Source organism: Lissotriton vulgaris, chromosome 3_1 (assembly GCF_964263255.1).
Source record: "Lissotriton vulgaris chromosome 3_1, aLisVul1.2, whole genome shotgun sequence".
Classification (NCBI taxonomy): domain Eukaryota; kingdom Metazoa; phylum Chordata; class Amphibia; order Caudata; family Salamandridae; genus Lissotriton; species Lissotriton vulgaris.
Window position 1 is genome coordinate 1,156,931,067 of NC_141689.1, and position 15,534 is coordinate 1,156,946,600.

Sequence of the window (15,534 nt, forward strand, 5' to 3'; positions counted from 1 at the left end):
TGGCCCTGTTTGTTGACCCTCAATTTGTCCGGATATAGTAAAGCGTAGTCTAAGCCCAGTTCCAGAAGGCGCTTCTTGTGTGGGGCAAAATGTTTACGGGCTTCCTGCACCCTGGCCGTGAAATCCGGAAAAAGAGAGATAGCGGAACCCTCAAATTGTATATCTCCTTTAGCTCGCGCTAGTTTGAGCGCCGTGTCCCTGTCCCTGTAGTTTAGTAATTTCGCTATAATTGGGCGAGGAGGCAATCCCGGCTTCGGCTGCGGGCCCAGAGATCTATGTGCCCGTTCCACTACAAACATTGTTGAGAACACCCCTTCTCCGAAGAGCGTGGTGAGCAGCCGCTCCACGAAGAGCTCCATTTTACCAGTCTGAGTAGACTCCAGCAGGCCTGTGATTCGAAGGTTACAGCGACGAGACCGCGCTTCCAAATCTTCTGTCTTGTCCTGCAGCGATCTCATGAGGGTCTCCACGCGCCTGTGTGCAGTGTCCAGCTCCGTCTGAGCCCCCTCTACCTCTGTGAGTCATCTTTCAGCCATATCGTGCTTTTCGGCATGTTTATCCAGACGTTCCGCCATGCGGTCCATCCTGTAGGACATGGCGTCCATCTTGGATCCCAGCGCGGTTATGCTTGACTGGATACTCTGCTCCATTGAACTTAGCATGGTTTTGAGGTCCGAGTCCTCCGCCCGGGTCTCCTCTGGCTGTGCGTCCTCATTGCGCTGGGCCGGGGGGCTCTGCGCCGGCATCCGCCGCTGCGAAAAAGGGAGTCTACTCTGCTTCGTGTCTCCCTTTGCCAAGTCAGCTCAGTAGGTCCACCCACAGGTCCTTGCGGAAGAAGTATGCTGCCTAGTGAGAGGGGGCAGGAGAGAAGGCACCGCGTGTTCCGATGTGAGTCCCTGGCGGCACGATGGAGATCCACCCCCTGCCTCTCCTCACAGGATCCGGTTGGAGTTCTGGACTTTTTGGTTCCGTCCAGAGGTGTCAGGGAACAACACCCAAAGACCCCGGAGTTCCACCTGCCTTGGTGCACAAATGAACAGAAACACGGGCTTCTCGATGGTGGCGTCAAAGACCAAAGGTTTATTACTGCAGGGACACAGAAGTCACAGAAACTACGCATGGGCAGTAACTAGGAGCCTGTTCGAATTGTACAAAGAGGGTTGCTCCTTATATACTAAATTTTGGCCTTTAGGCGAATTCTTCACATGTTAGTACATTCCCAAACCTTTGTGTCATGAACAATAAATATTTGGCGTACACAGAAATCGTCGACAATATCTGATGTCACAACATTACGAACGAGGGGTTCCCACTTTTCCATCATAATCCCATGTCAGCTTTTCATTCAAGAGCCGGACCGCCTCATCGTAAATTTCGTTACCTCCCCCTAATAAAGGCCCAGAAGGAAAGAAGCAGAGCCAGGTGCAGAAGATAGAAAAGCAGGATAAGAAATGTTTGTGGGTCATAAATGGGCAAGGCTACCGGCTTCGGCCTCCTAATCGTGATCAGGACAATGGACACGAAGACCAGTTTGGCAAGACTGGCCTCGGGCAGAGGAGGCAGCCTTTGTCGAGTCATGCAGCTATAGCGTGATCTGGTTTAAGGTGCACGTGTCATGTAAGAGGTGAATCTCCGGCTAAGGCTACGTCTCCTTAATCGAAATGAAGTGATTAGAGGCTATTGCGTATGTGAGGGCAAGAAACACAAAATTGCGGCCATGATCTAAGATGGATGCCGTGGGTAGATCAGAAATGTGTTTATTAAAGGAGTGCTCTTGCTCGTAGCGTAGCGGAAACACCAGGATATACTAAATGGATCATTTGCGGTTCGCTGATACCGATATTATGCTGTTCTGACAATATTGAAAACACGGGTTCAAATCGTCACGGAACCTCAGACCCTCCTTTTGCCCTTACATAGGCAATTACTCAGTCTATGTCAGAGTCTAATTCTATGTTCATCAGGTCAGTGACATGTTGTTGTATCATCATCCTTTCTCGCGCCTTTTCTCCAAACGCAGGTGGTTTCCTAAAACAAGTTGCAGCACAAAGACTACACAGAGCTGGACCACACTGGATAATCAGGCAGCATGAGAATAGGAATACTAAGATGACACCAATGACCATCAGAACCTTCCATCCCCACGCTGATATCAGAGTCCAAAACCACTCCATGAAGGACCAGTTTCCCTTGTCTACGTGAATAGAGTCGGAAATCTTGTGTAGCTTAGAGATCGCCTCATAGACTGTTGGAGCATTATTAGGGATAAAGACACAGCAGCTCGATTGGATCATTCTGCATACCCCACCTCGATCTGCAAGGATAACGTCTAGAACCATACGGTTCTGCAACGTCATGAGTCTATCCGCCTGAAGCTCAGCTGTCAAATTGCTAAGGGCACCAGCAGTTTCGGTAATAGTAGATTCAACTACCCGTGTTAGCTGACGTATGTTTCTACTATTGGCCATAGGCCCCCAGAACGGAAGGAAGCCTTTGAAGAAGTCTCCAGCTTCCTGACCAGCAGTATCTTCCTTGCTGAAGACACCTCTCGCTACTCTGGTTCTGTGGTAATCAGATGAAGCAGTGTATGTTGGAGGCAACAATCGAGCAATATAGCATGATCCTGAAAAGTCGGCAGGCAACCATGTATAAGCTCTATCTCGACAGATGAAGTAGGTACCCCTAGCAGTAAGAAAAGCAGGGGAAGAGTTAGCCGGAAACACATAAGTCTCTACGCACTCACTCCTCCCTAGCTGAGCTCTCGGATTCTTCCCATTCCCTTGCAAACAGACCTGACCTCGGTGAGGTACGACCCAGATTGGAGTTGAGCTTTTACGCTTGCTCTCTCCTAAACTAAGGCGATACTCTGAAGTATTCCAACTTAAATACACTCGCAATTCGTCTCTAGGGTATGATGGAGTATTATTGACGTCCTTGATCATGTCAATAATTCCCTGGACTAAAGCTTTGTTGGCAGAGTTATATTTAGTGGAACGTGGTGGACGTGGAGGATAGGTTTCAAGGGCATAAGCAAAGATGGTTTGAAGGGCCTGAAATGATCCATTGTAGCTGAAAGGCAAAACCAGATAGGGAATACCTTTATCCATAGTGTGGGGTATCAAGCCACACACCCAGCAGTCTGTAGTGTTAACTACCAGTTGGTGTTGATGCAAGAGCTGTACAAAAGTGTTGTTAATGAATTCTGAGCGTCGGGCTTGCTCATGTTCGGGAAACGAATGGAAGGAGTGTATAGAAGGAACAGTAGAAGTAGCAGGATCAAGGGGAGGTACTGTAGTAACTGGCACAAAAATCAAATTTATACTGAAGACGATTCCACCCACCAACGTTATCAAAATGATCAAGAATGTAATGGCACATTGCATCAAAAAGCATTTGCTGTGAAGAATTCTACAAAGTCTGTTTCTGCGAACATAAATCACATTTTCTCGTTGCAGCGCAGGAAGCTCCATCTTCTACAATCCGCTCGCGACCACTGATGATGTGTACGTAGATGAAAGTGCCTCTGTCAGCCCCAGGAGTTCCCAGAACCAACAGAAAGATCGACCTTGTGTCAGACCCCTGCAAATTCAACTAGGCACACAGCCACGACCCTACGGCTACCCAGACGGCAAGGCAATTTAAAAATAATAAAACAAATAGCAAACTTCCTGGCTGAAGGCAAAAGTTAAAAATTTCAAAATATTCACAATAGGCAATTGCCTGCTTTATTTGTCCATTTTACGGTTTCGTAAGTTATATCTCTGTTTCGCAGGTACTGTCTGATCAGCAAATAGCGTTTCACTAGTAGCTGTTGCAGTGTTCAAGTTCGCAGATGTCAGAGTTCTTTCTGATACAGGGGACAAATGTTCAGTGTTCGAAAGAGTCTTTTCTGGAGGAGAGTCAGAGCTTGGAGTGTCAGTGATCAATTCGGCATCGCTGAAAGGGATGAATTTTGGTGTGCTTTCAAATTCGGAGGAACCAGTTCCCTTCTTCACCCAGTCGTCGTAAGGAAGTGGCAAAGGCACACGCTTTACATGGGATGCATGCACCCAGTGCTTGCGTCCAGCCACACGAACCGCTGTCCTCGTTGCCAGTAGGATTTGGAAGGGGCCGACAAATCTCGGCTGAAGGTTCTTCGTCCTCGCAAAGTTCCTGATGACAACGAACTCGCCTGGTTTCAGCTGATGCCCTGGACTCTCCGGAGGCTTTGGCAAAGCATCGAAAACCTGTTGGTGAATAAGACTCAATTTAGCAGTCAAGTCATAAAGGTAGTCTATCAACATAGGATATTCTAGGGAACAAAACTTTTTAGGCCTCGGCACACCCCAAATATTTGCCGGACGGCCAAAAATTATTTCGTATGGACTGAGTCCCACTCTAGAATGTACAGTTGCTCTCGTTGATAACAAAGCCAAAGGAAGTGCGTCTGGCCAGGCTAAACCTGTGGATGCTTGTATTTTAGCTAATTTTAGCTTGAGGGTGCCATTGTAACCCTCCACTAAACCAGCAGACTGGGGATGGTTCGCACTGTGGAATTTTTGTTTCAGCCCTAGACCCGCACACACTCTGCATAACTTTCCCTATAAACTCACTTCCGTTATCTGACCATACAATCCGTGGCATTCCGTACCTAGGGAAATATTCTTTGAGAAGAATCTTGGCAGTTGATAGGGCAGTATTGTCCTTTAGTGGATATGCTTCGATCCACCTGGAAAAAGCACAAACTACCACCAGGACATATTTCAAATTATTGCATCGCTCCATGTGAATGAAGTCTAACTGAATCACTTCAAAGGGGCAGGAAGGAGGAGCGAAATGACCAGCTGGAGTTGGAGTTCCCTTGCCAGGATTATGCATCAGGCATACCATACAATTTTTCACCACCCTCTCTGCACACTTACTGATCCCATCATTCTTCCAGACTGGAGCCAACATCTTACAAATTCCTTTAGAACTTATGTGAGCTACTCCATGCGCCATTGTCACCACTGCAAGCACATACGCGTCAGGCAACATCCAACGCTGCTGTTCTGTCAAATCAATCCAACATCCATTCGAATCCAACTTGCCCATACTTTCTCTCCATACACGTTTTTCTTCCTCAGTCGCTTCTTTCTGAATCTCTTTCACACTTTCCATAGTATCCTCACACATTCCAGAGTCAGCAATCCATCTTGCAGACGTAGCAACATACATTCTGCTCATCGTGTCTCTAGCTGTCTGTTTAGCAATTTCATCAGCAAAAGCATTCCCACGGCCAACATCATCCGTGATTGCTTTATGAGCACTGCACTTTACAATCGCAACTTCAGTCGGCAAGGTTAGAGATTCCAACAAGTCGTTAACTAGCTGACCATGTTGGATCTTAGTCCCATGGGACGTAATGAAACCTCTTTCTCTCCACAAGCGGCCAAAACTATGGGCCACGCCAAATGTGTACTGACTATCTGTGAACACATTCACTCTCTTTCCCTTAGCTAAAACACACGCTCTTGTTAGAGCTATTAATTCTGCAGCTTGGGCAGAATTCTGACTCACTCTTGCAGTCTCCACAATCGTCTTCAAAGTCGTTACTGCATAAGCAGCAGTCACATCACCATTCTCCAATTTAAAACATGACCCATCCACATACAGCGTACCATCTGGATCGGATAACGGAGTATCCTTTAGGTCGATGCGTCCTTTTGTCTCTTCCTCCGTTTTAAAACAACAATCATGTGGCTCGGAATCACTCGACTCTTGATCAGTCGGCAACAGCGTTGCTGGATTCAATACATTACATCTTTTGATCTGAATATGACTCGCTAGTAATGTCAGCTCGTAACCAGATAGTCTCGCACTGGTAAGGTGTTGTGTCTTCGTTCGATTCATGAGTGTATCCACTGCATGAGGAACCATGACCACTAGCATGTTGTTCATCACCAAACCAGCAGATTGTCGAATGGAAGCCGCAGCTGCCGCTGTAGCTCTCAAACAACTAGGCAACGCTCTAGCTACCGGATCTAATGTTGATGAAAAATACGCACAAGGGCGTTGTTTATCACCAAACTTCTGTGTCAAAACACTCAACGCGCAACCTTCCCTCTCGTGAACATAGAGCGTGAATGGCTTACTGTAATCAGGTGTACCCAACACAGGAGCTGAACACAAGGCTTTTCGTAATTCAGTAAAACTTTCCTGACATTCATCAGTCCATGGCACCGGACTCGGAACGTTTTTCCCAGTCAAAGCTACCAATGGTTTTGCTAAAAGAGAAAAATTTGGGATCCACTGCCTACAGTAAGAGGTAATACCTAGGAAGGCACGTACTTCTCTCTGTGTGCGTGGAACACTCATCTGCGTAATTGCTTTTATTCTCTCTGGGGTCAACTTCCTTCCCTCCTTTGACAAGAGATGACCTAGGTAGGTCACTTCTTGGCAGCAGTATTGCATTTTGGAAGGTGACACCTTGTGATTCAAATTAGACAAATGATGCAATAACGAAATCGTAGCTGCTTTGCAAGTTTCCTTGTCATCGGCGGCCACTAGAAGATCGTCTACATACTGTACTAGAGCAGAACCTGGAGGAAGGACAAAGGAATCTAACTGGCTTTTTAATGCTTGACTGTAAATAGATGGGCTCTCACAATAACCTTGTGGAGCGCGTTTAAATCTGAAACTGCGACCTCCTAGACAGAAGCCAAAAATATCTCTGCTTTCTTCGGCTATCGGAATGCTGAAAAAGGCATTCTTTAAGTCAATGACTGAGAACCAAGTGGCTGTAGCAGGAATCAATGTTAACAAGGCAGTAATGTCTGGGACTACAGGAAACTGCGGGACTACAATCTTATTAACCTCTCTAAGGTCGATAACAAACCTATAAACTGGAGGCTTTGTAGGATCAGTTCGTTTCAAAATCGGTAGTACAGGACTGTTACAGACATTTCCTCTTGTTTCTTCAACCACACCTTTTTTAATCAAATCTTGCACAATCAATAAAAGTGCACGCTCACCTTCACTAGATATTTTATATTGAGGAATTCTTGGAAATTTTACATTCGCTTTTAAAGTTACTACATATGGTGGTATTTCTAAAAGGCCTACATCGTTAGGACCAGTCGCCCAAAGAGAATCAGGGAGTGAGCGTAGCTCTGGCGGGAGTGCATCCATTGACAAGTACATTGGAGAAGTGATATTTTTACCCAACGTAAGCTGTACTCCCTCCGGAGAACAGTACAATGTCGCATATAGTCGTTTTAACAAATCTAAACCAAGCAGATTTTCATTACAACCTGTTGTCAAAATCAGAGGTGCTTTCAAGTGACATGGCCCAACAGAAATAGACAAAGGACCAGATATCGGGTTGTAAACAGGGGCGCCTGAAAAACATACAGAAACATTTGTTGAGCCAGACAAAGGTGCGCCAGGGAGTTTCGCATGAATGATAGAACTTTTTGCGGCACCAGTATCCAACAGAAACGGTTCGACTACACCTGATGTTGCTACTGCGACATAAGGCCCACTCTGATCCACTGGAACTGATACTACTCCCTCTCTCTGTCTATGGCTGTCCTAGTACCCATTTTGCTGAAATCCCTCATCATTTTCACAATAGTCTTCAACAAGATATTGTTGAGATCTATTTTGCTGAGTAGACTGTCCATTTCGTTGATCAAAGTGATTTGATGGACGATCATTCGTTTGTGGAGGCATAACACCTCGTCCTCGACCTCTAGAGTTTTGCACAAAACCACCACGGCCTCTCTGAGCTGCTGCTGCATTATTCTGTGCTAAGATCGGACATTCATTTTTGTAGTGACCCTCTTTCTTACAGTATGCACATTGGTTCCACTGATATTGAGGCCTCGATGTATTATAGTCTGTTCTTTGATACGAACCCTGTTGCATATTAGTCTGATTCGTGCGAGGCGGATACGCCTGCTGTAAAAGAACTTTAGTCTTTAAATCCTTTGTTTTCTTCTCTGATTTCTCCTTTTCCTCTTTATCCCTGTTTTCGTAGTACTGTGCAGTCGCAAGTATTTGCGCTGTTGTGGACACAGCCCACGCACTCTCTGAGTCCTTTAATTTATTGCATAATTCAGGTAACAAATTATGCACAAATTTATCAACAAACAGTCTTTGCCCTCCTTCTGTACTCATGTCCTGACCACTATGATCTACAAAAGTTTCTTCAAACCTCGTGAAGAAGTCAGAGACACTTTCGTCTTTCTTCTGCCTGCATGCTGATAACTTGTCCCAATTAACACGCAATGCGGGCATCAGAGTCTTCATTAGATCAATTATTCTACCTGGAAGATTAGCAATTAGAGGTTCGGGTTTTGCACCACCTACTTGCTGACCATCCGCTGCAGTGATAGCTGCCCAGTCACCACCTAAGGCAACTTGATGATCCTCTCTACGAATTTTAGCCCACACTGGTTGCGGAACTACGTTGCCAAATAACATATCGATGTCTGCTAAGTTCATTATACAAGCCTCAACTGTCTGTGTTAATTCCTTATAGTATCCAGCAGGATTCTTACGTGGATCTGGCAAGGCCTGCTTCACTGCTAGCACTTCAGCTCGCTTCCACGGAATGTGTATCCACACTCTCTGGAATTGCGCTGGAGCGGCTACAATACCATTATTTTGATCAGCTTGCACAGCTTCGCGCCAAATTGGAGGAACCTCCCTCATTGGATATTGGCGACTTAGCTTCGTCTTGCCTTTCTCTAAATCTCTTGGTGAACGAAGTGATGGATCATTCCTATAACTTAAAATCAGTTCCATCGCTTCTTCTATATTATCACCCACTATCATTCCAGCAGCAAAGTCTTTCTGAACCTTAATCAAATCTTCTAGATTTGATTCAACGTCATCTTCTTCTATCTCCTCACGTAACAACGAGCACATCTCGTCAAAGACATACCGTTGCGTTGGTTCTTTCCACTGCATAAACGTATCTAGCACATCTCTCGTACTATATCTCCTACTCTTCGAAATCCATCTGAGAGCCGTGGAATCTAAAATTCCCCGTTCCTCAGTACTCGGAAGCTGACTACGTCTCTGAACAGAGTCAGAAGTAGGAGTCTTAATTAGTGTTTTATAGAAAGGAGACAGAATGTTAGATACAGAATCAGTGATTCTCCGACGAACAGAAAGTGGAGTCAACACACTCGCAGATGCAGAGAACACAGTAGAGGTAGGAACAGATAACGGATTAGTAGAAGTATCAAGGAAGATAGTTTGCGGAACAGTAGGTGTAAGCGAGACAGATACAGGTATAGAAGTCGGCAATCCAGGAGGAGGAGGAGGAGCCGTAGGAACATTTACATTGATCACAGGAGGTACAGGGACCTGATTCTGAGGGACAGGAGCAGGAACACCAGGTTGTCCAGCAACCGGCAATTGAACATTCGGTAAAGGTGGAGCCGTAGCACCTTGTGCATACGGTGGAGGTGACCGTAACAAATAAGATAGCAGAGGATCGTTTTCGGAATCCTCCAGTATCTTAGCTGTTTTCGATGGCAAGGCAGGATAGCACTTGTCAATCGCTAAATTGTGCTCTCTGATGGCCACCTCTATGGCTTTCTCACACTCATTAGCCTGCAACTGCTTAGTTGCTTGTTCTAGGGTCAACTCTTCTTGCTCTTTTTGTTCTTTCTTTAACCTTTTCATTTCTCTCTGTTTGGATTCTTTTCGCCAATAACGGAAAGAATCAAACATTGCCGGCCGGGCTTTCTTCCTAAACAATTTCGCTTCTAAATTGTCGAGAATTTCGGGTTCAAAACTACCATGCAGTGGCCAACTAAGGACACCATCCTTCTTAGTGTAACGGACCCACACCTCATTATAAGATATAGGACCCACACCAAATTTACAATACAAGTCATATAGGGGAGTCCCAATCGGAGGAACCAGACATGAGTCCTCCAATCGTGAGTCACTGTTGCAACTAAAACAGGACAACATACAATTTCTCCGACTTACCATTTTGCAATCCGGAACACAAAACAAACAAAACACGGAACAGATACGTGCACTAGAACCAAGAACTTAGGCCTACCAAAACGAACTGATGTATCGATACCCAAACTAAACCAAATAGATTATCGTAACTAGAACAACCAGTGATAATCTTACAAAACCACACCAAACCAAGAACCGATCAAGGATTTTAGCAACCCTCACAAAGTAACTAGTTAGCTATCACTAAATACTTAACTGAGGCACTGAAGACGTCACCAAGGAGAAACCCGTCACGTTTCGCTGTACTAAGGACTGCACCTCGGGTCCAAGACAGGGCGACGGTCAAGGCAACGGACCACTGCAGCCGTCCTGAACGGGAACCCTCGTGGAAGAGAACGTCGGGCCACTTTTGCGATATGCCGGGATCGATGAAGTGGGGCGCCTCCCTCAGGAATCTTCACACGAAGCTTCTCGAACTCTTCAGGCTTTTTGGACCGGTACCGAATGACGTCGCCACACGTTGGGCGCCAATTGGAGTTCTGGACTTTTTGGTTCCGTCCAGAGGTGTCAGGGAACAACACCCAAAGACCCCGGAGTTCCACCTGCCTTGGTGCACAAATGAACAGAAACACGGGCTTCTCGATGGTGGCGTCAAAGACCAAAGGTTTATTACTGCAGGGACACAGAAGTCACAGAAACTACGCATGGGCAGTAACTAGGAGCCTGTTCGAATTGTACAAAGAGGGTTGCTCCTTATATACTAAATTTTGGCCTTTAGGCGAATTCTTCACATGTTAGTACATTCCCAAACCTTTGTGTCATGAACAATAAATATTTGGCGTACACAGAAATCGTCGACAATATCTGATGTCACAACATTACGAACGAGGGGTTCCCACTTTTCCATCATAATCCCATGTCAGCTTTTCATTCAAGAGCCGGACCGCCTCATCGTAAATTTCGTTACCTCCCCCTAATAAAGGCCCAGAAGGAAAGAAGCAGAGCCAGGTGCAGAAGATAGAAAAGCAGGATAAGAAATGTTTGTGGGTCATAAATGGGCAAGGCTACCGGCTTCGGCCTCCTAATCGTGATCAGGACAATGGACACGAAGACCAGTTTGGCAAGACTGGCCTCGGGCAGAGGAGGCAGCCTTTGTCGAGTCATGCAGCTATAGCGTGATCTGGTTTAAGGTGCACGTGTCATGTAAGAGGTGAATCTCCGGCTAAGGCTACGTCTCCTTAATCGAAATGAAGTGATTAGAGGCTATTGCGTATGTGAGGGCAAGAAACACAAAATGGCGGCCATGATCTAAGATGGATGCCGTGGGTAGATCAGAAATGTGTTTATTAAAGGAGTGCTCTTGCTCGTAGCGTAGCGGAAACACCAGGATATACTAAATGGATCATTTGCGGTTCGCTGATACCGATATTATGCTGTTCTGACAATATTGAAAACACGGGTTCAAATCGTCACGGAACCTCACGGTGGGGTATGGAGAGGATGAACCCGAGCCGGGTCCGACTCCAGGTAAGTCGTAGTCCACCTGGGCCCAGCACCTCAAATTGATAAAACCTCAATGCGGCTGTGCTATTGATGCAATCCTCTGCTTAGTTCAAATCACGGCCTGCGTGGAAGCTTGGCTGAAGGACATACAAATGAGCCCCTGCGTGTGCAGCTGTATGAAGGGCCTGATGGCAGTGCTGCCCTGCAAATCGGGACGCCGAGACCGCAGGCTCCCACGGGAATGCAGCCGCTTCGCTGTTGTCACCCGTTGGCTTCTTGTCCCCCCAGGCGTCTGCTGCAGATACTCCGCTATGCCCACACTCCACCCGGCTCACCGAGGCCGCTGCTCCGACCCAGTTGCACCAAGGGCTTCGAAATTGCGATGTCGCAGAACAGGGCGCTCTCACCGTTCCTCGGCGGTCCGGAGCTCTCACCCTGCGTCCGCCCAACACTCACAGGGCCCCGCAGTATGGAGTCTGTCCCAGGCCAGGGTTCACGGGGCTCCGGTCACCGACTTCCGGGCCCAGGGGCCTGCTCGTCTCTCCTGGCCGCACGCACTGCGACGCCGCTCGGGCACAGGTTGCACTGGGGACCGCGGATTGCGGTCTACCGCCTCCCGCCCGGCCGCCGACGTCCCGTCACCTTATGCTTCAAGCCGCTCTCTTGCCATCGGCTCTGTAGGTTCCCGGACCCTTCCGATACTTGGTAGTTCGGGAAAGGAGCCAAATTTCGAGCTGCAATGCAGGATATTGAAGGATAGACGGTGGTGTCGGCGGAGCCAGGGAATTAGGCGGCCATCCTCGCTGCCTGCAAGCTCCGCCCTCCCTTACATGGTAATTATTTAATGTCAAACTAGGGACTCCAACTGTTCGCACTACTATATAATATAAGTGCAGTACACCCAGTATGATTTGTTTATGGGTGAACGACAATAATATCTGCAACAATAATCAGGGGAGAATGGATAATCTATAGAATGAATTCATCAGAAAGGAATGGAATTTGAGAAGAAACAGGTCCACTTAGATGGGATTTGGCTCTGCCTTTAAACGATAAGCAGTAACTCAGTACCTACAAGTTATCTAATAGCAATAAAGTGCACAGAATGTTGATTGGCAAGAGAGATGAAAGATTGACGCAGACATACAGTGTCACAGGATAGAAATACTGATCTGTCTTCCTAGTCAACGATTACTGCCAAGCACCATTCCTCAGGCGTCATGCATTTCAGTGCGGTCGGTCCCCCTCTGTATTGCTTAATTCTGCTGGCAAGAAAGTGCCACCCATAGTCGTTCAAATGTCACTCATAATTACTCTAACATTATGAAAATGTCACTCATAGCAATCTTAAACCTTGGCTCTATGAAATACTTGTTGAAAATTAGAATGTAAGGCACCTATGTCCCGCCTCCCCGCCTAATTCAGTCCCACTTTGCCACTGGATTCAAGATAACCTGGCAGATGAGGGTTATGAACGCAAAACCGGTCCCAGGATGCTGGTTTCTGGTACAGGGAAGACATGGCTTGGCAGTTCGAGCTGGACTGTTCCCATGAGGCACAGGGTCAGACTGATTTGCATATGGCCATATCTGAACTGGGGTGGTGGAGTGAGCTAAAGAATGTTGATGGATTAAACCCAGATCACTTGACTGGGGGTGAGTGTTTGATTTGCTCAAACGCTCTGTCCATCATCCCCTTTGGTATCGCTTAGTTCAGTTCCAGTGAGGAAATATAAATTTTATGGTCAAGAAATGTTCCCTAACGTGTACCCCACCGTCTCCATGTACCAGCTTGAAGTTCATGTAACTTCCCTCCTGTGCCAGCAATGAAGACGCAAATACATTTGTGTCCAACGTTAACATGTCCTCTTTCAGACCCACCCTGAATGGGTTGAATATTCCGTTCCTAAGTATGCCATGCCAACGTCTTTTTGTGGTGTACTTTACACGTTTTTCAGCTCTGGCGAAGTAGGCCCTGAATTCTGCCATCGAGCCTTTTTCTGCCTTCTGACTCTGAACGCCTCAGCCGGGGCTGCCTCTGTACCCGTGACCTCTGCCTTACTCCCTGTGCGGCTAACGGCGCTTGGCTCAGCCTGCTGCCTGCCAAGACTGAATTCAACCTTCGAATTATCTGTTCCGCTCCTCGAAAATGCATTCCTACCTACTAGTTTAAGTAAACATCCCCCCAGCTGCAGAGCAAAGGGCCCGGCCTCACTGTCTCCGTGCAAGTAATTCATAGCCTCTGTTACTATGGTAGGCCCATGCCCCCTCGCATCTCATGCAGACACTTAGACGCTTATACACGCACTCACAGTCAGTATAGAATAGCTTCTGCCCCAGAGACCTTTTCCTTCTAGATAATATGGTTCCTAAACATCAGATACCAGATATGATAGAGGTACGAGTTGATCTGACATGCCAGACTTCTGTCTCTTTCCGCCAGTGTAAATGTCAAGTCCCCTGCACCCTCCAGTTTCACGTCAATCACACGTCATGCAGCTGCGCGCGCATCCAGGCCTCAGATTTCTGCTGACATTGCCAAATTCTGCTTTGTACCCACCTACTCGTGACACTTACATATGACGTTTCTAGCACACGCCTCTATGTTCACGCCTAGTTCACGCCTTCTAATTACGTATCACTACCACGTGTGTGCTCTTATCTTGTTTCTCCCAGCTGTTACGCCTACTGTATTGGTATTCATTATATGATTTAAGTATATAAGCTATGTATTGTCAATAAAATATTGCTCTATCCCTTCCTGCACCCCAGTGGTGTCAGGAACCCGATATCCGATCTGGTACCATGACCATTCCTTTTTAAGGAATAAAACCCCTAAGAACTCTAACACCACGGACTCTGCCTCTTTCTTTCCGATTGAGTTATTTTTGTTTAAGTACTTACCTGCATAGAAATTAATACGGTAAATCAAATATTTACCACACCAGGGTCAGGTCTCCTCTCTTTCGTCCGAAACCCGCCGCCACAGCAGCATCATGTCCGAAGTCCTGGCGCCGGAATTGCATGGTCTGTCCAAAGAGCTCGTGGACGGCGCATGCACCGACTGGGACCCCAGCACTAAGGATTACTTGATGGAGCAAACTATGCTTAGGATAAAAGATCCTAAGAAGTCATTAGAATTTTACACCAAAGTTTTTGGAATGACACTCTTGCAGAAATGTGATTTTTCATCTATGAAATTTTCACTTTATTTCATGGGTTATGGGCACAAAAAGGATATCCCCAGCGATACAAAAGAACGAACAGCATGGACTTTTTCCAGGAAGGCCACAATAGAACTGACTCATAATTGGGGAAGCAAAGAGAAGAGTTATCATAACGGAAGCTCTGAACCTCGAGAGTTTGGGTACATTGGCATTGCATTTCAAGATGTCTACATAGCTTGTAAAAGATCTGAAGGTCTGGGAGTAACATCTGTGAAGCAACCAGATGATGGTAAAATGGAAGGACTTGCTTTTCTACAGGATCCTGACGGTTACTGGATTGAAATCCTCAGTTCCAACAACATGTTAAATATTGTATAAAGATCTTAGTTTTTGGGTCCGTGCCATCAAATGTTCGAAGAGATCGCTCCAGGAGGCTGAAAATGAGCCTGTACGATAAAAACACTACTTATTAGAAATATTGGAATTCCATATCTTTGTTGTACTTGACATAACACTTTTTAAAAAAGGCTAACTCCGCATTTCTCCCTTTTTTTTCTTTTGTGATTTTGTTATCTTTCCTGAGTGCTGTGAACATCTTGTATAGGCCAGCCTTCTGCTGAAAAAGGTTACCTAGTGTCTGTATATTGTACAACCTCAGGAACATGGCGTTACTATATTTTTCTAATGTTTTGTAGAAAAGTAACAGATATATAAAAATGCAAACATGTTTCCGAGTGGTGGTGGTGTGCACATTACTTTACGCAAATGTGTCATTACAGCATGCATTTCACCACAGCACATCAGTCATCAACCTATTTCACATGTTTCAGAATGTCGTCTGACATTTAAGCAGAATATTCTTATTTCGGGGATAAGCATTGTTTTCTCTTATCTTTTGGCCTCTTTCAAATCCAAAA

General features: G+C 46.2%; 1 pseudogene; it reads left to right on the plus strand.

Moving 5' to 3' along the window:
- The first annotated feature begins 14,446 nt into the window (after positions 1 to 14,446).
- LOC147727608 (lactoylglutathione lyase pseudogene) lies at positions 14,447 to 14,995 on the plus strand (annotated as a pseudogene).
- Positions 14,996 to 15,534: the final 539 nt, after the last annotated feature.